General features: G+C 37.0%; 1 protein-coding gene across 7 annotated transcripts in view; it reads right to left on the bottom strand.

Annotated features, from left to right (window-relative positions):
* Nucleotides 1–22,803, bottom strand: part of AKAP13 (A-kinase anchoring protein 13) — a 521,925-nt gene that overhangs the window by 423,936 nt on the left and 75,186 nt on the right. For 6 of the 7 annotated variants that reach the window (XM_053717637.1, XM_053717639.1, XM_053717640.1 and 3 more), the window contains exon 2: nucleotides 14,686–14,718. The exons of the other annotated variant lie outside the window; for it this stretch is intronic. The gene's annotated coding sequence lies outside the window, so the exon portion shown is untranslated. The remainder of the gene's footprint in view (nucleotides 1–14,685; nucleotides 14,719–22,803) is intronic. 7 annotated transcript variants of the gene reach the window in all.

The following is a 22,803-nucleotide window of genomic DNA, read 5'->3' as shown; positions in this document are numbered from 1 at the left end:
ATAACAGTGTTAGTTATGCAAAACTTGGGAATGGGTAATAAAAGGGATTATCTATCTTTGTAAACAAAAACAAAAATCTGAAGTAGACTGTCCCTTTAAGGGAATAAACTTCAGAAGGCCTTTCATTTTCATTATAAAACAAAGTGAATTTTAAAGCAGTGTGAGATTTGATAGCAAACTAAATAAATGTTGTACGTTTAAAGGATTACCCCCTGAAAGAAACATATCTTTTATAAACTCTGCTTTCATGCAGCAGGGAATATTTGAGAAGTACGTGGCTGTTTAGTGTCACTAGCTAGAGGCAGTAGATGCTTGGCAAACAGGAAGGAACTCTTCATCAAGTGATGACGTGATGAATTTTAAGAATGAATCTGTACAGAATGTTTAAGATTGTGTGAGACGCAGCATCTATTATATTGTCATTTTAAAACTATGAAACAAAGAGAGAGGCAATAACTCGTCATTGTATCTGATCTCATACAAACATCCAAAATAAATATTACACTATTACCATTGTCTCTTAACTAAACAGCTGTTTCAGTCCACCTGTGTTCCTTTAAGATCCACTTAATACACAGACTATTGCAGCCATTTCCAAAGTTTTATCAAATTTATGAGTCAACAAGAATAATGAGGAGCCAAACATACTTTTGAGGAACTAGAGAAAGTTGCTTTTATATAGATATATTTTAAATAACTTAGGAGAAATAAGTAAAATCATAGGAAGCCATTGCTCCCTGTGATTTGTGAAGCATTACTATTTTACTCCCTTTATAATCTTAATCCCCATTTGATCTTTGACATTTCTAGAATGTAAAGCTCCATTCATTAAAAGGGCATGATTGTCTAAATGTAAATGTACATAAGAATTAAATAGATACATTCTTGGAATATACTTGCATTAGAAAAACTTGTTTTTCAACAGCATTCTAAGCCAAAATTGCTGCCTTGCGTGTTAAATATTGCAGCTGTGTATATTTTCCTGCAACATTTCATGTTTTGGCTGAAGAGCTGTATACATCAGTCGGAGGCGGAGCACTTGATATAGAATATTGCCTGTGCCTGCTGATTTTGAGGCGAGTTTTGATTTTGAATAAGGACTTATATCTATACAAATATAGTCAAATGCAAACTTCTACAAACCCCCTAAAAATAAATGAGATCCTTTTTTTAATTAAAGGTAAGTAATAAATGCCCTTAGAGTTTTGCTGGAAAGTTATATCATCACCGAAATATAGCAGACTTAGAACCTTCACTTTACTTAACACGACTTTGACAAAGGCAGATACCCCAATATGAAAGAGATTATGTATATATATCTCCAGAAATTTCCAGCAAACAAAATAGGCAGTTACAGAAAAAGAGAGAAGCACTCAACCAGGGAATGAATAAAAGCATAATAGCTTACCCTATTGCTAGCCATTGCTTAAGTGGCAGTGCATTTCACTGAGAGGAACTTTCCTGCAGTATATCAGTCTGATCCTGACTAAAAAAAGGACCGTCCAGTCCTGAAGCACTATGCAATCCCTCTCTAAACAAGATTATGTTTTGGCCTTGCATAGACCTCATGCTATATATATCCTTCTAGGCACAACGGGCAATGGGGCCATATTTGGTTTTCAGCCATAATACTTAGGGAAAGTAATGCCCATGGGTCATCATTAGTATATAGAAAACGAGAAACAAACTCAACCAAGGAGAGAACAAAAGCATACAAAATATGGAAGAAGTTTGTCACTGAGCCTCCACTTGTGATATGGAGATACAATGGGCTATAAGCCCATCTGTGGACTCAAAGATAAGTCTTGCTTCAATAAACAGGTGTTACCCTTTTGCATAGATAATTAAAGAGATAAATGATGAGAAGCATTTTCATTGATGTACTACACAATAAGAGGCTTTGTAAAGCAATGAGAGTCTCTATTCTAAGGCATGCACCACAGAAATTCACTAGACAACAGTCCCACATATGCAAAGGAAACTAAAGAGAAAAATAACTTGGGAAGAACATGATATGGCCCTGACTGGATTACTTCTGGGGATTAATTATAATTTAAAGAGACAAAAACTCAAAATTTAAATGTACATGAAAGCATTTTCAGTTTTGAAAATAAGCATTTTTACAATCCACATTTTAGCAAAAACACTTCTACAAAAATGTATCACTGAGACAAAACAATATTGATCTCTTTGTTAATCTGTATTTGATATTGCCATCTATATGAATATCCTCTTCTCACACCATTTGAGTTCTTCAAAACTGTTGCGTCATTATATATTTTAATGAAAAGATAATATTCTAGCACACATGCATGTTGTATTTTGTCTTTTAATGATTAACACCTGATATTATTAGTATGGCCCTGTAAGGGCTTCTTAGTGAAGCAATTTGAGGACAATTTGTTCTCATGAGTACTGAAAAACTGTTCCATCACAAAATAGCAGCTAAGTTGAATGTTTTTAAGTAGGGAGTACAAAACAAACTAAATTCTGAATTCAAATAAATTTCATCCAAAGCAAGACCAAGAAGACCTACAAATTACCACACCACCAGAACACCAGTATGTCGTGCTATCATCATTATGGGATAAACATTTGCATTCACAAATTGAGCCCAGTAGAACTTGTAATGTATTGAACAATTAGCATGAGCCAAATAGTACGGAAATTACCTGGTGGAAGACTTGAAAAACATCCCGTTTACTGGCAGATCAAAGTTTTAAATGTTTTGGTTACAGTCACATGTGAGGAGATGGCAGCATAAGAGGCTTACACTACAGTGTATAAAACCTTAAATTAAATTTGGTGCAGAAAAAGATTCAGGTGTGCTTTGCCTATTTTGGAGTTAGTGACTTGCACAAGACCAAATACAATTTTGACCATAGAGAAGTACCACTATGTTCTACAAAGACATGCATTCTCTCTTGTGTGTAAGAGGTGGACAATAATCCTAAACACACACTGAACCTGTGTGCATCTGAATTATCTGAAGTCCAAAAAAGAGCAAGAAGAGTTAAATTTGCATGGCTTTCCCTCATAATCACCAGACCTCAGCTCCACTAAACATCTAAAAACAGAATTTATGCTTACCTGATAAATTACTTTCTCCAACGGTGTGTCCGGTCCACGGCGTCATCCTTACTTGTGGGAATATCTCTTCCCCAACAGGAAATGGCAAAGAGTCCCAGCAAAGCTGGCCATATAGTCCCTCCTAGGCTCCGCCCACCCCAGTCATTCGACCGACGGACAGGAGGAAAAAATAGGAGAAACCATAGGGTGTTGTGGTGACTGTAGTTAAAGAAAATAATTCATCGGACCTGATTAAAAAACCAGGGCGGGCCGTGGACCGGACACACCCTTTGAGAAAGTAATTTATCAGGTAAGCATAAATTCTGTTTTCTCCAACATTGGTGTGTCCGGTCCACGGCGTCATCCTTACTTGTGGGAACCAATACCAAAGCTTTAGGACACGGATGAAGGGAGGGAGCAAATCAGGTCACCTAAACGGAAGGCACCACGGCTTGCAAAACCTTTCTCCCAAAAATAGCCTCCGAAGAAGCAAAAGTATCAAATTTGTAAAATTTGGCAAAAGTGTGCAGTGAAGACCAAGTCGCTGCCTTACATATCTGATCAACAGAAGCCTCGTTCTTGAAGGCCCATGTGGAAGCTACAGCCCTAGTGGAGTGAGCTGTGATTCTTTCAGGAGGCTGCCGTCCGGCAGTCTCATAAGCCAATCGGATGATGCTTTTAAGCCAAAAGGAAAGAGAGGTAGAAGTTGCTTTTTGACCTCTCCTTTTACCAGAATAGACGACAAACAGAGAAGAAGTTTGTCTGAACGCTTTTGTAGCTTCTAAGTAGAACTTTAGAGCACGGATTACATCTAAATTGTGTAGCAAACGTTCCTTCTTTGAAACTGGATTCGGACACAAAGAAGGTACAACTATCTCCTGATTAATATTTTTGTTGGAAACAACCTTTGGTAAAAAACCAGGCTTAGTACGCAGAACAACCTTATCTGAATGGAACACCAGATAGGGTGGAGTACACTGTAGAGCAGATAACTCAGAAACTCTTCTAGCAGAAGAAATAGCAACCAAAAACAAAACTTTCCAAGATAACAACTTAATATCTATGGAATGTAAAGGTTCAAACGGAACCCCTTGAAGAACTGAAAGAACTAGATTTAAACTCCAGGGAGGAGTCAAAGGTCTGTAAACAGGCTTGATCCTAACCAAAGCCTGAACAAATGCTTGAACATCTGGCACAACTGCCAATCGTTTGTGTAGTAAGACAGATAAAGCAGAAATCTGTCCCTTTAGAGAACTCGCAGATAATCCTTTATCCAAACCTTCTTGTAGAAAGGAAAGAATCCTAGGAATCTTTATCTTATTCCATGGGAATCCCTTGGATTCACACCAGCAGATATATCTTTTCCATATTTTATGGTAAATCTTTCTAGTTACCAGTTTTCTGGCTTGAACCAGAGTATCTATCACGGAATCTGAAAACCCACGCTTTGATAGAAACAAGCGTTCAATCTCCAAGCCGTCAGCTGGAGAGAAACCAGATTTGGATGTTCGAATGGACCCTGAACAAGAAGGTCCTGTCTCAAAGGTAGCTTCCATGGTGGAACCGATGACATATTCACCAGGTCTGCATACCAAGTCCTGCGTGGCCACGCAGGAGCTATTAAGATCACCGAGGCCCTCTCCTGTTTGATCCTGGCTACCAGCCTGGGAATGAGAGGAAACGGTGAAAACACATAAGCTAGGTTGAAGGCCCAAGGCGCTACTAGTGCATCCACTAGAGTCGCCTTGGGATCCCTTGATCTGGACCCGTAGCAAGGAACCTTGAAGTTCTGACGAGACGCCATCAGATCCATATCTGGAATGCCCCATAGTTGCGTCAACTGGGCAAAGATCTCCGGGTGGAGTTCCCACTCCCCCGGATGGAATGTCTGACGACTCAAATAATCCGCTTCCCAGTTTTCCACACCTGGGATGTGGATCGCAGATAGGTGGCAGGAGTGATTCTCCGCCCATTGTATTATTTTGGTCACTTCTTTCATCGCCAGGGAACTCCTTGTTCCCCCCTGATGATTGAGATACGCAACAGTCGTCATGTTGTCTGATTGGAACCTTATGAATCTGGCCTTTGCTAGCTGAGGCCAAGCCCTGAGAGCATTGAATATCGCTCTTAGTTCCAGAATGTTTATCGGGAGAAGAGACTCTTCCCGAGACCACAGCCCGTGAGCTTTCAGGGATTCCCAGACCGCGCCCCAGCCAACTAGGCTGGCGTCGGTCGTGACGATGACCCACTCTGGACTGCGGAAGCTCATTCCCTGGGATAGGTGATCCTGGGTTAGCCACCAACGGAGTGAGTCTCTGGTCTTCTGATCTACTTGAATCACTGGAGACAAGTCTGTATAGTCCCCATTCCACTGTTTCAGCATGCACAGTTGTAATGGTCTTAGATGAATTTGCGCAAAAGGAACTATGTCCATTGCTGCAACCATCAAACCTACTACTTCCATGCACTGAGCTACGGAAGGACGAGGAATAGAATGAAGAACTTGACAAGCGTTTAGAAGTTTTAACTTTCTGATTTCTGCCAAGAAAATCCTCATTTCTAAGGAATCTATTATTGTTCCCAAGAAGGGAAATCTTGTCGACGGAGACAGGGAACTTTTTCCTATGTTCACCTTCCATCCGTGAGATCTGAGAAAGGCCAGAGTGAGCCTTTGCCCTTGAAAGAGACGACGCTTGTATTAGAATGTCGTCCAAGTACGGTACTACTGCAATGCCCCTTGGTCTTAGAACCGCTAGAAGGAAACCGAGTACCTTTGTGAAAATCCTTGGAGCAGTGGCTAACCCGAATGGGAGTGCCACAAACTGGTAATGTTTGTCCAGAAAGGCGAACCTTAGGAACTGATGATGTTCTTTGTGGATAGGGATATGTAGATACGCATCCTTTAGATCCACGGTAGTCATAAATTGACCTTCCTGAATTGTGGGTAGAATCGTTCGAATGGTTTCCATCTTGAACGATGGTACTCTGAGAAATTTGTTTAGGATCTTTAAATCCAGGATTGGTCTGAAAGTTCCCTCTTTTTTGGGAACTACAAACAGATTTGAGTAAAATCCCATTCCTTGTTCCACTGTTGGAACTGAGTGTATCACCCCCATCTTTAACAGGTCTTCTACACAATGTGGAACCTTCCCCTTGGGGGTAGTTCCTTGAATTCCAGAAGATAACCCTGAGAAACTATTTCTAGCGTCCAGGGATCCTGAACATCTCTTGCCCAAGCCTGAGCAAAGAGAGAGAGTCTGCCCCCCACTAGATCCGGTCCCGGATCGGGGGCTACTCCTTCATGCTGTTTTGTTAGCAGCGGCAGGCTTCTTGACCTGCTTACCCTTGTTCCAGCCTTGCATCGGTTTCCAGGCTGGTTTGGTCTGTGAGGTATTACCCTCTTGCTTAGAGGATGCAGAATTAGAGCCAGGTCCGTTCCTGAAATTACGAAAGGAACGAAAATTAGACTTATTCTTGGCTTTGAAAGGCCTATCTTGTGGGAGGGCGTGGCCCTTTCCCCCAGTGATGTCTGAGATAATCTCTTTCAATTCTGGCCCAAAGAGAGTTTTACCCTTGAAGGGGATATTAAGCAATTTTGTCTTGGATGATACATCCGCTGACCAAGACTTTAACCAAAGCGCTCTGCGCGCCACAATTGCAAACCCTGAATTTTTCGCCGCTAACCTAGCTATTTGCAAAGCGGCATCTAAAATAAAGGAGTTAGCCAACTTAAGTGCGTGAACTCTGTCCATAACCTCCTCATATGGAGTCTCTCTACTGAGCGACTTTTCTAGTTCCTCGAACCAGAACCACGCTGCTGTAGTGACAGGAACAATGCACGAAATGGGTTGAAGAAGGTAACCTTGCTGTATAAAAATCTTTAAGCAAACCCTCCAATTTTTTATCCATAGGATCTTTGAAAGCACAATTATCCTCGATAGGAATAGTAGTGCGCTTGTTTAGAGTAGAAACTGCCCTCTCGACCTTAGGGACTGTCTGCCATAAGTCCTTTCTGGGGTCGACCATAGGAAATAATTTCTTAAATATAGGAGGGGGAACAAAAGGTATGCCGGGCTTCTCCCATTCCTTATTCACTATGTCCGCCACCCGCTTGGGTATAGGAAAAGCGTCGGGGTGCACCGGAACCTCTAGGAACTTGTCCATCTTGCATAATTTTTCTGGAATGACCAGGTTGTCACAATCATCCAGAGTAGATAACACCTCCTTAAGCAGTGCGCGGAGATGTTCTAATTTAAATTTAAATGTCACAACATCAGGTTCAGCCTGTTGGGAAATTTTTCCTGAATCTGAAATTTCCCCATCTGACAAAACCTCCCTCATGGCCCCTTCAGATTGGTGTGAGGGTTTGACAGAACAATTATCATCAGCGCCCTCCTGCTCTTCAGTGTTTAAAACAGAGCAATCGCGCTTTCTCTGATATGCAGGCATTTTGGATAAAATATTTGCTATGGAGTTATCCATTACAGCCGTCAATTGTTGCATGGTAATAAGCATTGGCGCGCTAGAAGTACTAGGGGCCTCCTGCGTGGGCAAAACTGGTGTAGACACAGAAGGAGATGATGTAGAACCATGTCTACTCCCTTCATCTGAAGAATCATCTTGGGTAACTTTATTATCTGTGACAGTACTGTCCTTACTTTGTTTGGACGCTTTGGCACAATTATCACATAATTTACAAGGGGGAGACACATTGACTTTCATACATATAGAACATAGCTTATCTGAAGGCACAGACATGTTAAACAGGCTTAAACTTGTCAGTAAAACACAAAAACCGTTTTAAAACAAAACCGTTACTGTCTCTTTAAATTTTAAACAGAGCACACTTTATTACTGAATAAGTGAAAAAATATGAAGGAATTGTTCAAAATTTACCCAAATTTCACCACAGTGTCTTAAAGCATTAAAAGTATTGCACAACAATTTTCAAAGCTTTAACCCTTAAAATAACGAAACCGGAGCCGGTTACAGTTTTAACCCTTCTACAGTCCCAGCTACAGCCTTTGCTGCGACTCTACCAAGCCCAGAGGGGAATACGATACCAAATGACGCCTTCTAGGAACTTTTCCAACTATTTTGCTCTCAAAAACAACTGCGCAGTAATGGCGCGAAAATGAGGCTCAGCCTACAACTGGGAAGGCCCTTCCTGACTGGAAAAGGTGTCTAACATAGTGCCTGACGTTAAAAAACGTTCCCAAGTTTATAAATGTGAAAAACTAGCATAAACATGTATAAAATGCCCAAATAAAGCAATCGATTTTGCCCATAAAAGTGTCTACCAGTTTTATAGCCCATATTAAGCCCTTTATTCTGCTTGAGACTAAGAAAATGGCTTACCGGTCCCCATGAGGGGAAATGACAGCCTTCCAGCATTACACAGTCTTGTTAGAAATATGGCTAGTCATACCTTAAGCAGAAAAGTCTGCTAACTGTTTCCCCCAACTGAAGTTACTTCATCTCAACAGTCCTATGTGGAAACAGCAAAGGATTTTAGTTACTGTCTGCTAAAATCATCTTCCTCTCACAAACAGAATTCTTCATCTTTTTCTGTTTCAGAGTAAATAGTACATACCAGCACTATTTTAAAATAACAAACTCTTGATAGTAGAATAAAAAACTACAACTAAACACCACATACTCTTAACCATCTCCGTGGAGATGTTGCCTGTGCAACGGCAAAGAGAATGACTGGGGTGGGCGGAGCCTAGGAGGGACTATATGGCCAGCTTTGCTGGGACTCTTTGCCATTTCCTGTTGGGGAACACACCAATGTTGGAGAAATTATACTTCCTCAACCTCACAGAATTCAATATAAAACAATATATTATGTTATATAAACTTTTAAGATCTGTGGCTTCCAAGCTCATGAATACATCAAGCCATGCTTCAACATCTCAGAACAGAATTACTTTTAACCTCTAAAAGCTATGCCCTTCAACCTCAAATGTGCATTCTCTTTACTACATAATTCACAGCCCAATTTATTTACTTCAACTCTTTCCAGTGTCACATCTTGGAAGTCCTCTAGCTCGCCAAAGCTCAACATTAATAGCAGAAGATAATGCCATCACTTTAATTTCCTATTCCCACTGCCATGATGTCATGTTTGACCTTAAATTCAGTCTATGACTAAAGCTTTTGAACTTTATCTACAAGATATCTTTAAAAAAAATATGCAATTTTTCTATACTTCAGCCATCCATCTGTCCACAGTGCAGTCCATTAAATACCACAGCATGACTACATTTCCTTGCTCACCTAACCACGTGTGCTTTATTGCTCTGATAGTGTCTCCATAGGCTCCCCTTATCTTACGGAATAAAATGTAAACTGCCCACAGGACCTTTCTTGTATTATGCAATACTATGGACAATAGTTAACTCCACCTGACATTTAAAAGGTGACAATAAGCAGAGGGTAAAAAAAAAAAAGATCACTAGGTCCATCTTTACTCCATTACATTTGTTTTTATGATTGTTAATTCTCTATTTATTGTAGCCATTGTTTCAGATTGTAATCTTGCAGAATAAAGAAATATAGTGTACAAATGATCACATACTAACTGTGATTAAAGGGATATGAATCCCCCATATGGGAATTCAGATACAGCAGACAATTTTATAAAAACTTTCCAATTGACTTACATGATCAAATGTGCTTGGTTCCCATGGTATTCCTTGTTGAAGAGGTAGGTGACTGGAGCACTACATGGCAGGAAACAGTGCTGCCATCTAGTGCTCTTGTAAATACATAACAATCTTGCAAAACTGCTACCATATAGTGCTCCATGCACGTGCATGCTCCTGAGCTTATGTCCCTGCTTTTCAGCAAAAGATACTAACAACAAAAAAGAACATTTTACAATAGGAGTGAGCACATTTGTATCTATATGGCAAACATGAACATGTCTGGCTAATAAAATGCACTGAGATAAGAGGTGGCCTGCTGGGGCTTAGAAACAGGCAGAAATTTAGAGGTTTAGAAGTTATAAAGTATATTAAAATAACAATGATGTCTTTGCAAAGTTGGGAAATGGGTAGTAAAGGTGTTATCTATTTAAGCAATAAAACATTTCTAGTATACTATGTACTAAATACAACTGCACCGTACAATTTATACCAGTTAAAGGGTTGCATTTTTTAAGTAGGCAAAGCATTAAAAATGATAGACAGTGCCAGTGCAGTTTATTTCATTATGCACCATTTTGGCACGATCCACATCCGTACGGTGAAACAGTGCTGGTCTGGACAACATTTGGAAAGAGAACAAGCAGCAGACTTAATTAAGTCATTCTTCTTGAAAACATATTTCCCAGGCCTGGGAATTGTCTCCTATTAATTGCTCTCCCCTTTAGCTATTAGGTGAATAAAGGATTTATTATTTGTGTCCTGCAAACACCTATTCTTAACCTGGGAAAGAGACTACAGGGTACAAGACCAAAAAAAAATTAAAAAAAAAATGAGCACAGGGAAATAAAAGATACCATAAATATTATGAAAGACAAGAAAAATAAGACTAGACACATTTGTAGCTGAAAATTTACTTCTTGACTTCATAAAAAGAGCATTTTTGTTAATAAAATAGTTAAGCCAAGGTGTACTTGTGATGCTTGTATAAACAGAATCCATAAAAGGACATTAAACACTTTGAGATAATAATATAAAATGATAATCTCTCTCTCTCTATATATATATATAAATATATATATATATATATATATATATATATAATATATATATATATATACAGTGTGTGTGTGTGTGTGTGTGTGTGTGTGTGTGTGTGTGTGTGTGTGTATATATATATATATATATATATATATATATATATATATATATATATATATATATATATATATATATACACATACACACACACACACATATATACACACTGCAATATATTTATTTTGTCCCCTTTTCCTGTAATTCTATTCTGAAATTGTGAGCATTTCAGTTCCTGTTAGAAATAGAAGAACAGAACACAGCCACTGGATGCACACTCTTGACTTATTTGGCCACAGCAGGGTTACAACATGGCAGCTCCCATTGTTTATAGACATTAAATCTTTACACTTATTTTCTCACTATTTAAACAACTTATAAAACTTTAAAAAAATACATTTACATGCAATTCTCAGACAAATCTTTTATTTGAATGCATCATTCTATCTAGCATTTATTTAATGTTTAAAGGGACAGTCAACACAACAATTGTTATTGTTTAAAAAAGATAGATAATGCCTTAACTACCCATTCCCCAGCTTTGCACAACCAACATGGTTATATTAACATAGTTTATAACCTTTAAACCTCTAAATTTATGTCCGTTTCTAAGTCCCTAAAGACAGCCCCATGATCACATGCTTTTGAATTTACTTTTCACATCAGGGGGAAGCTAGTTCATGTGAGCCACATAGATAATATTGCGCTGACGCCCGTGGATTCTAACAACACAGCACTAATTGGCTTAAATGCAAGTCAATAGATAAAGTCATGTGATCAGGGGGCTGTCAGAAGATGCTTAGAAACAAGGTAATAACAGAGGTAAAAAGTGTATTATTATAACCATGTTTTATGTGCAAAACTGGGGAATGGGTAATAAAGGGATTATCTATCATTTAAAACAATAAAAAAAATGATGGCAGCAAATAGGTAGAGGGGGGAGGGTTAGAGAGCTGTTTGGGGGGGGGGGGATCAGGTAAGTTGGGGCTAAAGGGGAATCCTACACTGCAGAATATATATATATATATATATATATATATATATATATATATATTTATTTTTATTTTTTTATTTTTTTTAAAAAGCCTTTTATTTTAGTACTTGCAGACTTTCTGCCAGTACTTAAGATGGTGGGGATAATTGGGGGTGGGGGAGGGAAGAGAGCTGTTTGAGAGGAGTAAGGGAGAGATCAGGGGGTGGGATGTATCAGGTGGGAGGCTGATCTCTGCACTAAAGCTAAAATTAACCCTACAAGCTCCCTAAAAGATACCTAATTAACCCCTTCACTGCATAATACAAGTGTGGTGCGCAGCGGCATTTAGCAGCCTTCTAATTACCAAAAAGCAATGCCAAAGCCATATATGTCTGCTATTTCTGAACAAAAGGAATCCCAGAGAAGTATTTACAACCATTTGTGCCATAATTGCACAAGTTATTTGTAAATCATTTCATTGAGAAACCTAAAGTTTGTGAAAAAGAGAACAACTTTCTTTATTTGAACGCATTTGGCGGTGAAATGGTGGCATTAAATATACCAAAATGGGCCTAGATCAATACTTTGGGTTGTCTACTACAATAAAGCTAAAATTAACCCTACAAGCTCCCTAATTAACCGCTTCACTGCTGGGCATAATACACATGTGGTGTGCAGCGGCATTTAGCGGCCTTCTAATTACCAAAAAGCAATGCCAAAGCCATATATGTCTGCTATTTCCGAAAAAAAGGGGATCCCAGAGAAGCATTTACAACCATGTGTGCCATAATTGCACAAAGTTTAATTTTGACTAGACTATCACTTTAAACACATAGGTAAAATCCCCCTTGTGAACTGCAAGTAATTGCAGCTCTCATGCAAGAAACTGCTGGTGAGCCAATAAGAAGTGTTATACTTACATACTCTCAACCAATGAACGGCCGTATACTGTTCAAGAGATTTAATTCTCCCTTGATTTGTTAAAGGTATATGAAACGAGGCAAGAGACCACTCGTTTGCCCGTAAGGGCAATTTCCTCTTTCATGTGAGGAGTATTTTGTGTATGGGTGTTGAATGCTGTCTTTACAGTATATAATTTAAAGAGACACAACGCACAATTTTTTCTTCTTCCATTTTTCTGATAGAACATGCAATTCTTAATAGCTTTCCAAATGATTTATATTATTTAATTTGATTTGTTTCAATGTATCCTTTGTTGAAAAGAATACCTAGGTAGGCTCTGAAGCTACTGAAAACTTTATTTTGGGTTTCATGACCATTTAACCTTTAAAGGCCGTTACGTTATATTCCGTCCTAACCGGGCCAGGCTTTAGCTCCGCTAGGACGGAATAAAACGCCCTAGCCGTTTGGCTGTCCTGAAGTCCACGGCACTTCCACAATGGGATTGCGGCCTGGAGGACGCCCCCCCCGACCTAATCTCATCATTAAAATCTCACAATCGTGGGATTTCAATTTGTCTACATCGGAACGTTGTTCCGATGTAAACAAATTGACCCTGTCATGAAAGGGTTAAGTATGTGAATGGCATAAAAATGGAAATTACCAACTAATGACAGGGATAGGAGACCCTCACACTGGAAAAAGATGGTTCCCCTCTTTTCAACTGGGGGGAAGAAGAGGGGCTCTAAAAGTGCCCCTAGCCTTTCTCAAACACAACACAGCTGTCTACTTAGGGCAGAAAATTGGAGAGGGAATGACCCCTTTTTTGAAAGAGAGGAATACCCTCTTTAGCATGAGGGGTCTCATACCCATCTACATAAATCAGATGGGAGCTCTGTAGTAGATCACCATTTTTAATGTTATGGTGATCAGCTGCATGCTGGGGGTAAGTGACCACTCATTTGAAATAGGGGAGTATGGCATTTTACATGAAGGGTCACTTGTCCCTCTAGACCAAATGGGGAAGGGGGAGATAGGGGCTCTGGTTATAAAGCATTTTAAATGCTGCTGCACGTTTTAACAGTTTTTTTCAGCAATTACCTGCAAATTACAGGAACATGCGACTCACCTCTTTTAAATAAGAAGTAACTTGTCCCTTTAGCCCAAATGAGGGGGGGACAGGGACTCAATTAGAGTCCGTCTCTGGTGACATAGCATTTTAAATGCTGCTGCAGGTAATTTATGTTTTTACGGTGGTCCCTTAAAACTTACAAATGAGGGGTCACATGTCCCTATAATTGGCATGTGGGCTGAGATACTGGCTTCTTAAGCCCACTGCCTCTGGTGTCCTGTGTTTCTCTACAAGCTTCAGCATGTCACATCACAGGGCTGGAATGGGGAAAAGGACTGTAGTCTCCTTTCCCCATCTGCAATGCGTAGGTCCCCAGGATTGGGATAAGAAGGGGGACCACCCCTGAATGATGAACTTGTGTTTGTCATCCATACTGCAAGAGAGATGCGCATGACAAGAAGACAAGAAGAAATTAAACATATTACTAAACTTTTAAACATTTTCTTTTACTTTCTTTAACTTATTTCTTCAATACTTAAAACATTTATATTTAAAAAATATAAAATGAGTGTCATATTTGAAACATTACAAAAGTCATTTAGATAGAATGACTTGAGAGCACACTCTCGACAGCAGTGCGGGGGAACTTACTGTGGTTGTATGAAGTTATATGCACAATTCACTGTCAACTCTACAGGCAGTAAAAGTAATTACAAATGAAAAAGTGATGACAAAGGGGTCAAATGGATGCCAAAAATAAAGGGGAAGAGAAAATAGAAAAAACTCAAACAGTAAAACCAGTAAACCATTTAGGTTTCAAGAGATGTCAAAACAATGGAACGGATATTTACCATCAAAGGCATAGGATTTCAAAAATAGACATTTATTTTTTAGAAAAAAAAAAAGAAAGAAAAAGAAACACTTACATGATTTGTGGTCTTTTGAAATATTCAAAAAATCTATAATAAAACAAAAAATATGTATATTAGCAAAAGGAAATTCAGAAGCAACCTGATATAATACAAGCGTAGAACATGTAAATAAGAAACTGAAAATAGCTACTGTTATATCCCCACCTATACTAAAAGTATCAATACTGTAGTATTGGTAATAGAAAAGCTATGTTAACAAGGAGCAGCTGAAGAAATCTTATTTCCAGTGGGGGGACTTTGTGTATACCAGGGGTGGGCAGACTTTTGTAAGGCAAGGGCTACCTCTAATTTTATTCCAAGTGACGTGATCACCTAACTAAAAAAAAAAAAAAAAAACACACCAGTCGCTGGCTGAACATTTTATTTTTGCCACAAATAGGACCTGCTGGCTAAAAATTGTTTAAATCTTTAAAAATCAGCCAAGCTCTTTAATAATAAATACAGCCGCACTCTTTACTTACTGCGAGAGCTCTCTCTTTACGTCACGCTTGGACCATCAAGCAACCTTATCTGTGTACAGCGCCTGCGTATGAATAAGTAGTCTCACAATCAAGATGGCTTGAGTCTAGGGCTAGCAGAGTAGTCAAGCCTGGAACACATGGGAAACCCACAGCTCAGGTACAACGATGACAATGAACTATTCTCAGCCAATCATAGACAGACTCATTCTACAAATAAATTTTATTGGCTGGACGAAATGTCAGGTTTATTAGGGGGCAGGTCCTACATTACATAGCAACTAGAAACTGGTATAGTAGCAACATCACTGACCTGCAAACTCTGAGGACAGAAAGCTGCAGAAACTAGCACAAATTATAGCTATTAGTGTGTCAGAGAAAGTATCAGAGAGCAGCATCAAAGCCTGGTACAAAGTAAGTAAAAGAACCTGAGGGGAGTAACAGTACCTGGGGGATAAACACTACCAGACCATTCACCCAGCAGAGCCTGGTGACATGTAACGGAGGACAGAACTAGAAAGTAGCAGCAGAATATCAGACAGAGCAGGACCTGGAACTGCCAAACCCTGGGAAACCGAGCAGCATCTTAGCCTGGCGCTTGAAGAGTCTGTACTATGGACTGACCGCTCTTGAGACAAAAAGTAGGAGAGTTTGGGACAGGCAGTAACCAAAGCTGGAGCAGCGAGTTCAGCTACAGCAGCGCCGCACATACTGAAGTACAAATACATCCGTAATAGACTCATAGCCAATTTCAAAAATCTGCCTAAGAGAACATTTCTCATTCATCTATGGTGGTGAGGCTCTTCACTCAGAATCTAGATGATTGAGAAATATCTCTCTTATTATGCAGACTTTTGAAATATTCCAGGCGGTCACCTCAAAATTCACTCGTGGTCCACTGGTAGGCCGCGATCTACCACTTGCCCACTCCTGGTGTATACAGTCAAAGATAAGATGAGGCCTCTATGGTTTGAGAGAATAAGATAAGAATGTCAGCTCTCCTATCAAGCTAAGCCCACTTGAATGCATTGAAGTTTTTAAAGGGAAAAAATTATAATTTGTAGACAGAGCTATACTAGACTTTATACATTCCTCTTATTAGAAGTCATTCAAATTATTTCTTCATCAAATTAATAATGTTAAGCTTTTCCCTTAAAGTGTGCTTGTGTGTAATAATACAGATATTTTTAATTCTTCTTATAATTGTCTTAAATAGCTCATAACAGAACATCTAGTGTAAAATTATTATCTAAATTGGAATCGGCCCTTCCAAAAACAGGAAATTGATGTCACTGTATCGTTAACATTAAGAATACCACAAAACTTGGCAATGATTCTAATAAATAAACCAAAGTGCTAGAGACTGTATATTTGAAAAGTATTTTATTTAAATATAGTCATAGCACAGAACAAAATGATTCCACAATGAAGTTCCACTGTTATCAGTATTTAAACATCACAAAACGGCTTGCTTGCTTTAAAAACAGAATGAAGTTTAGTGTTAAAACTATATAGTTTGGGGAGTATGTGAAGAAACAGAGGGCCCGATACTCTTAATCTCTAAGCTTAGATGAAATTATCTAAATTGATCCACCAGTTCTGTCAAATTCCTTGCAAAATTCTATAAAAGGTGAATTTCGCTCTGATTCTCTAAGGGTGTTCCTGCCTTTCTGTATGTGAAGGGAGAATATCACTATGCAATATAGCAGTGCATGACAGATTTTGTTACATATACACTTTGTGCTTTGTATTTTACTTTAGACTTCATATTTTGTCCTTTTTATTTTATTATAAGTATTCTGTTTTCTCTGTTACGTTTAATGCATTTAGATTTTCTATAGTAGAATCTATACAGTATATTTAGGATTCCGATTTTACAAATTCTTATTACATTCACTAAGCATTTTGCCACTGCAGTTCTTACTGATTTTTCATTGAGGTGAAGCTTGTTCAAAATACACAAACTCATTCAACGGACAGAAGAGTAATGTATACCAAACTGCAAGAAATGCAAGTTATGCTGCAGTAAAACCATTTCTGTTTAACTTATATTTTCTGCAAACTGAGACTATATATTAGTGCCAGGTCCCTGTTAACCTCTACTTCTAAACTCTACGCCAGACATCTCTCTCGAACATGTCCCGCCTCTGTGAGAAATAGGCCGAGAAAGGTAAACAAGATTTATGTGAAATTATATATATATATATATATATATATATATATATATATATATATATATATATATATATATATATATATATACACACACACACACATACATACATACATATACATATACACACACACACACATACATACATACATATACATACACACACACATACATATAAGATAAAAAGTAACAACCTTGCTCGTTGGCATACATTTTCATAAAAAATTATGCAACATAACTTAAAAACTAAAGTTGCTAGGGCAAGTTTTAAATTGTCATGTGTTTATACTTAGATTCCATCACACTCAGAACAAGTTTCACAATGAACAGAGATTATATATATATATTTATATATTTATTCTTTAATTTCTAAATTGGCCTGAACTTTTGATGGTAAAATACTGTCTTGATTGCAATCCTAAATACAACAACTCTAATGCAGTCCATTACTATGTTTTGTAAAGGGAGACTAAATTTAGTTAGAACCTCCTCACAGGTTCAATGAGCAAGCATTAATAAAAGCCAAAAAGGATGTCTGAGGTTAGAAGCCAATCACCGGAAAGGCCTTGTTGAGGCACCAGGGCGTATATATTTTGGCCAACAGCTATAACTAACCATCCATGTTTTTTTATTTTTTTTTTAATGATTTTTGTTTTTCCTGCTTTGTGTGCCAGTGACTACAGGTAATGTCTTTTGAAGTGTTTTTTTTTTTTTATTTGTGATAATTTAAGATCATATATAAAAAGATTAAAAATCCTGTAAATTCTCTGAAATGCCTTCACTAATCTACAGCTTGAGGGTTGTGCTTCTAGCATCCTAGTGGGTATTTTCATCATGCTATGTGCAATTTAAAGTGCAATTCCAAAGTCTGAAAGTTTTATGTGCATGCAACTCTTTAGATGCAGGTACATACCATGGAAATCAATGAAACATAACTAAAGCAAAGTTTAAGATTTTTTTTTCAAGCAAACTAAACAGTCTTTCCAGTGAAATAACTGCAAGCTCAGATTTAGCTGAATCTAAAAAAGGATATTTGAAAATATTATGTAATGTTTATATATAGCGAATAGATGCGTTAGTGTTGAATGATCACTGTAACAAAGTTTGAGGTTGCTAATATACACGTTTTTTAAATGGTGATCTTTTATAAGATGGATATATATATATATATATATATATATATATATATACACACACACACACATATATATATATATATATATATATATATATATATATATACACACACACACATATATATATATATATATATATATACACACATATATATATATATATATATATATATATATATATATATATATATACACACACACACACACATATATATATATATATATATATATATATATATATACACACACACACATATATATATATATATATATATATATATATATACACACACACACACACATACTTATATATATATATATATATATATATATATATACACACACACACATATATATATATATATATATATATATATATATACACACACACACATATATATATATATATATATATATATATATATATATATACACACACATATATATATATATATATATATATATACACACACATATATATATATATATATATATACACACACATATATATATATATACACACACATATATATATATATATATATATATATATATATATATATAGCATTCTTCGTTTTTAACCACATTGATGCACAGCACCCTTATGACATACAGCCAGTGTGTAAAGGACGACCCATTTAGACCCATTTATACACATGGTGACCTGTGTAAGACAAATATGACCTGTTGTCATTGTGACATGTGTGCGAAAGAAGACCTATGGTTATCATGAATTGTTATTGAAGATCCAAAAGCTGTTTTCAATGTTCCACTACAGTCCGTAATCAGAGGCATAGTGGGCAGCACCCCCAAGGCTTCAATGTGCTGGTGATGTCACAAAGGGTGGAAAAAGGAAATTAAAATAGCAGGAAGGGTGCGGGATGGGAGAGATTATTAAAGCCCTCAAACTTAGCTCCCTTAACAGCTACAACCCCCCCTGATCCCTCATTTCAAATGGTCTTGGAAAGCACCAAGCACCCCCCCCCCCCAAAAAAAAAAAAAACAATAATAAAATTAAAGAAAATAGTTAAAAATGGGGCCTTACTGGGAAGGGGATTTTTAGGGACAAATCATAAAAAAAATGAATAGTTGTTAGACCCCAGCAAATTTTATTTTACAGTGGACAAGTTCCTCTCTCAAATAAATATGTTCAATTTATCTGTATAATGCTTTTATTTCTATCCTGGCACAACTGGACCCCTCTAGTTTATTTCCACCCCCTAAAAATTTCTATTGGCCCTCGTTAAAATTTAGAGACCATTGATGACAATTTAGTAAGTTCACCAAATTAGCAACAAAGGTCACTTGGCTATTTTAAATGTTGATTACTGAATTCATTTTTGTTGTTGTTGTATTGTACATTTAATAATAGTATATTATATGAATTTGCTTGGCTGTTAAAAAATATATAATTTTTATGGGTTATACAAACAAAATGCTACAAATTTGCTTAGTATGGGTATGAAAAAGGCTTGGCAGTGAAGGGGTTAAAGAAACATAAAGCAGTTCATAATTACAAGACTTTCTGTAGTATTTTAATGGATTATCATCATTGTACAAAATGTATAAAATGCAGCAACCCCTTGTTTTCTGCAATTACTTTTCAATTGAATAACTCCCCAAACACTCCATAATTGACAGAGCCAGTGTTTTTACCACATTTAATCCAATCCCAAAGTGGTCCATGCCCCATTTATGTGTAAAGTGTCAGAAATGTTTAGAGACGTTCCTCAATTCAGTATTACCAGTAAACAAACTGCAATAACTCTCCATAATAAAACATCTGCTCTACTGAGCACTAGTTTTGCGTAAACTAGTGCAGTCCATTGAGAGTTTTAAAATAAACATCATACAGTCTATTGTCCGTTTTGCCATTAAACATACAGTGTACAAATTAAAAAATAACTGAGCCATGTAAGGATGTCCTGAGAACTATTTACTGATATGATTTTAAGAAAAAACAAACTAGAATTTTCCTTATATAATATAAAATTGAACATGTATACTGTATGAGTTCAACAATCAAAGTTAGACAATAGGAAAGGAAATGCCTGAGTCAAAGAGTGTGTATATAAATGATGCAAGGGAATCATCCTTTCCATCTGTTTCCTGGTTGGATCCTTCAGCCGGCCATTTTAGTCACTAAATTAGCCAAACCAAAGATAGACTGAAAAATAATGTCTTGTGTGACAGACATACAAGCAAATACAGTTTTCTAAGCACATGAATTGGCAAACTGGCAGCAACCCACATGAAAGCAAAAGAAAAAACATGTCAATAGTTAAGCAGCCAATCACAAACCCTATAGTTATTAGCCGCAGTTCAGAGCATTTTATACACAGTACTTGCTCAGAGAGCCTAAGGTGCTTGTACCATCTGGTAATGACTCAATTTATTAACTGCTGACATGATACAAGTCCCACTGGTGCTCTGAGCAGCTGCAGTATTTAAAATGCACTGAGAATATCTAGATATGATTCGCATGCACAGAAAAATTCTAACACTAAAACAGTTATACCTTTTACTAGAAGCATTTTTGCCAATACATGTATATTGTAAATGTTTCTATTCAAACATGTAACTCATCTATATGCATTCAAATTTTGACCAGAATGTCCCTGTTTTTGATGATGAAAGTATATTGGAAAGTCTTTTTAAATGGCATTGTTTATCTGAATCACGAAAACGTTAATTTTGATAAATTTGCTGTTTTTAACAACTTTCCAATTTACTCATCTCCTTTGCTTCATTCTGTTTATATCCTTTGTTGAAAAACATCTAAATAGGCTCAGTAGCTGCTGATTGGTGGCTGCACATAAAAGCCTTGTGTGATTGGCTCACCCATGTGCCTTGCTATTTCTTCAACAAATGTATCTAAAGAATGAAGCAAATTAGATAATAGAAGTAAATTAGAATGTTGTTTAAAATTATAGTCTCTACCTTAATCATGAAAGAAAAATTTGGGGTTTCATCTCCCTTTAACTTGCAGGCTTGCTAGATTGAGTCTGTATCGTAAGGACTCCAAAGCATCCATAGTTTTATAACTGGAGCCCTATTGTATTTGATTAAACAAGGACATTTAATTTTGTTTGGCAAAATGACTGCATAGATATGACTGCAAGCTATAACTAATACAAACCCCAAAAATATTTTTAACTTTTTAATTGCAAGAGATACTAATACCAAAGGGAATGATTATCCTTTATTTTTAATTTGTGGTCATATTTTTTAACCCCGAAAATATAATCCAGGAGAAGGGCTATGTCCTAAACAGCTCAAAATAGAGGTTTTAAAATGTGACAGAAGAGGCCGTGATTGCAGCAACAGTGAGAAATCCCTGCTGGATCACTATTTTAATATTACATGAAACCTTTTTGAACATGTGAGTTTTTCAAACCGCACTTGAAGACATGAAGGTTGAAGGTGGAACATATGAAGGAGTTAGAGAGTTTCACAGAAGAGATCAGAATAAAAGAAGCCTTGGAGACCATAGGGGTCTGAGGTTAGGATGGTAAAGGACAGACCCAGATCAGCGGTAGATTTAATTGCTGTGCTGCTCTATGAATGAAAAAAAGAAAAACTTGTTGTGGTATATTTATTCAAATGAAAATGACAAAACCTTACAAAATATTTATAATATACAAAAGGGATAATACAGCCTAAGCAATATATATAATAGAAAGGGGGAAGTAGTCAATGATAAACAGACGAGTGGGCAAACTCTAGAACTTCTCTGTAGAGAAGCGCAGCTGGATATGAAATGTGCTTGAGAGTGGAGGGTGCAAAAAATGGAGTGCAACACCAAGACAGTGGACCAGAGGTGGCAGAGCAATTATAGAGTTCTATACATATAATAATTCTATAGTAATATAACAGAAAGACAAGCAAAAGCTCATATTTACATATAATAATAATAATACACTGTAGGTTATGTGTAGACATTCAGATATGTCAGGAAAACAGACACATTTGGGTATAGTAAGCAAGCATAGCAGTAGAATTGGAATTCAAAGGATTAAAGTTTAATTATCTTTATTCCAATGTTTAATATTTGGATTAGGTACAGACAGTCTCAATATTGAGTCTATAGAGCAGCAAATTATCAAGAGTCAAAAACTGAGCAGCTAGTTGATGCAACCAATAAATAAGCTGCATCTCAGTCAACAACAAGTGCCACATTGCTTAAAGGGATATGAAACCCACATTTTGTTTGTGATTCAGACAGAGCATGCCATTTTAAAAAGATTTCCAATTTACATCAATTATCAAAATGTCTTCATTCCCATGATATTCTGTACAAATACTTAGGTAGGCATAATGGCAGGAAATAGTGCTGCTATTAAAT

This window comes from Bombina bombina, chromosome 6 (genome assembly GCF_027579735.1).
Source record: "Bombina bombina isolate aBomBom1 chromosome 6, aBomBom1.pri, whole genome shotgun sequence".
Taxonomy (NCBI): Eukaryota; Metazoa; Chordata; class Amphibia; order Anura; family Bombinatoridae; genus Bombina; species Bombina bombina.
Note: the sequence above shows the minus strand (reverse complement) of the source record. Positions and strands in the feature narration are given on the sequence as shown.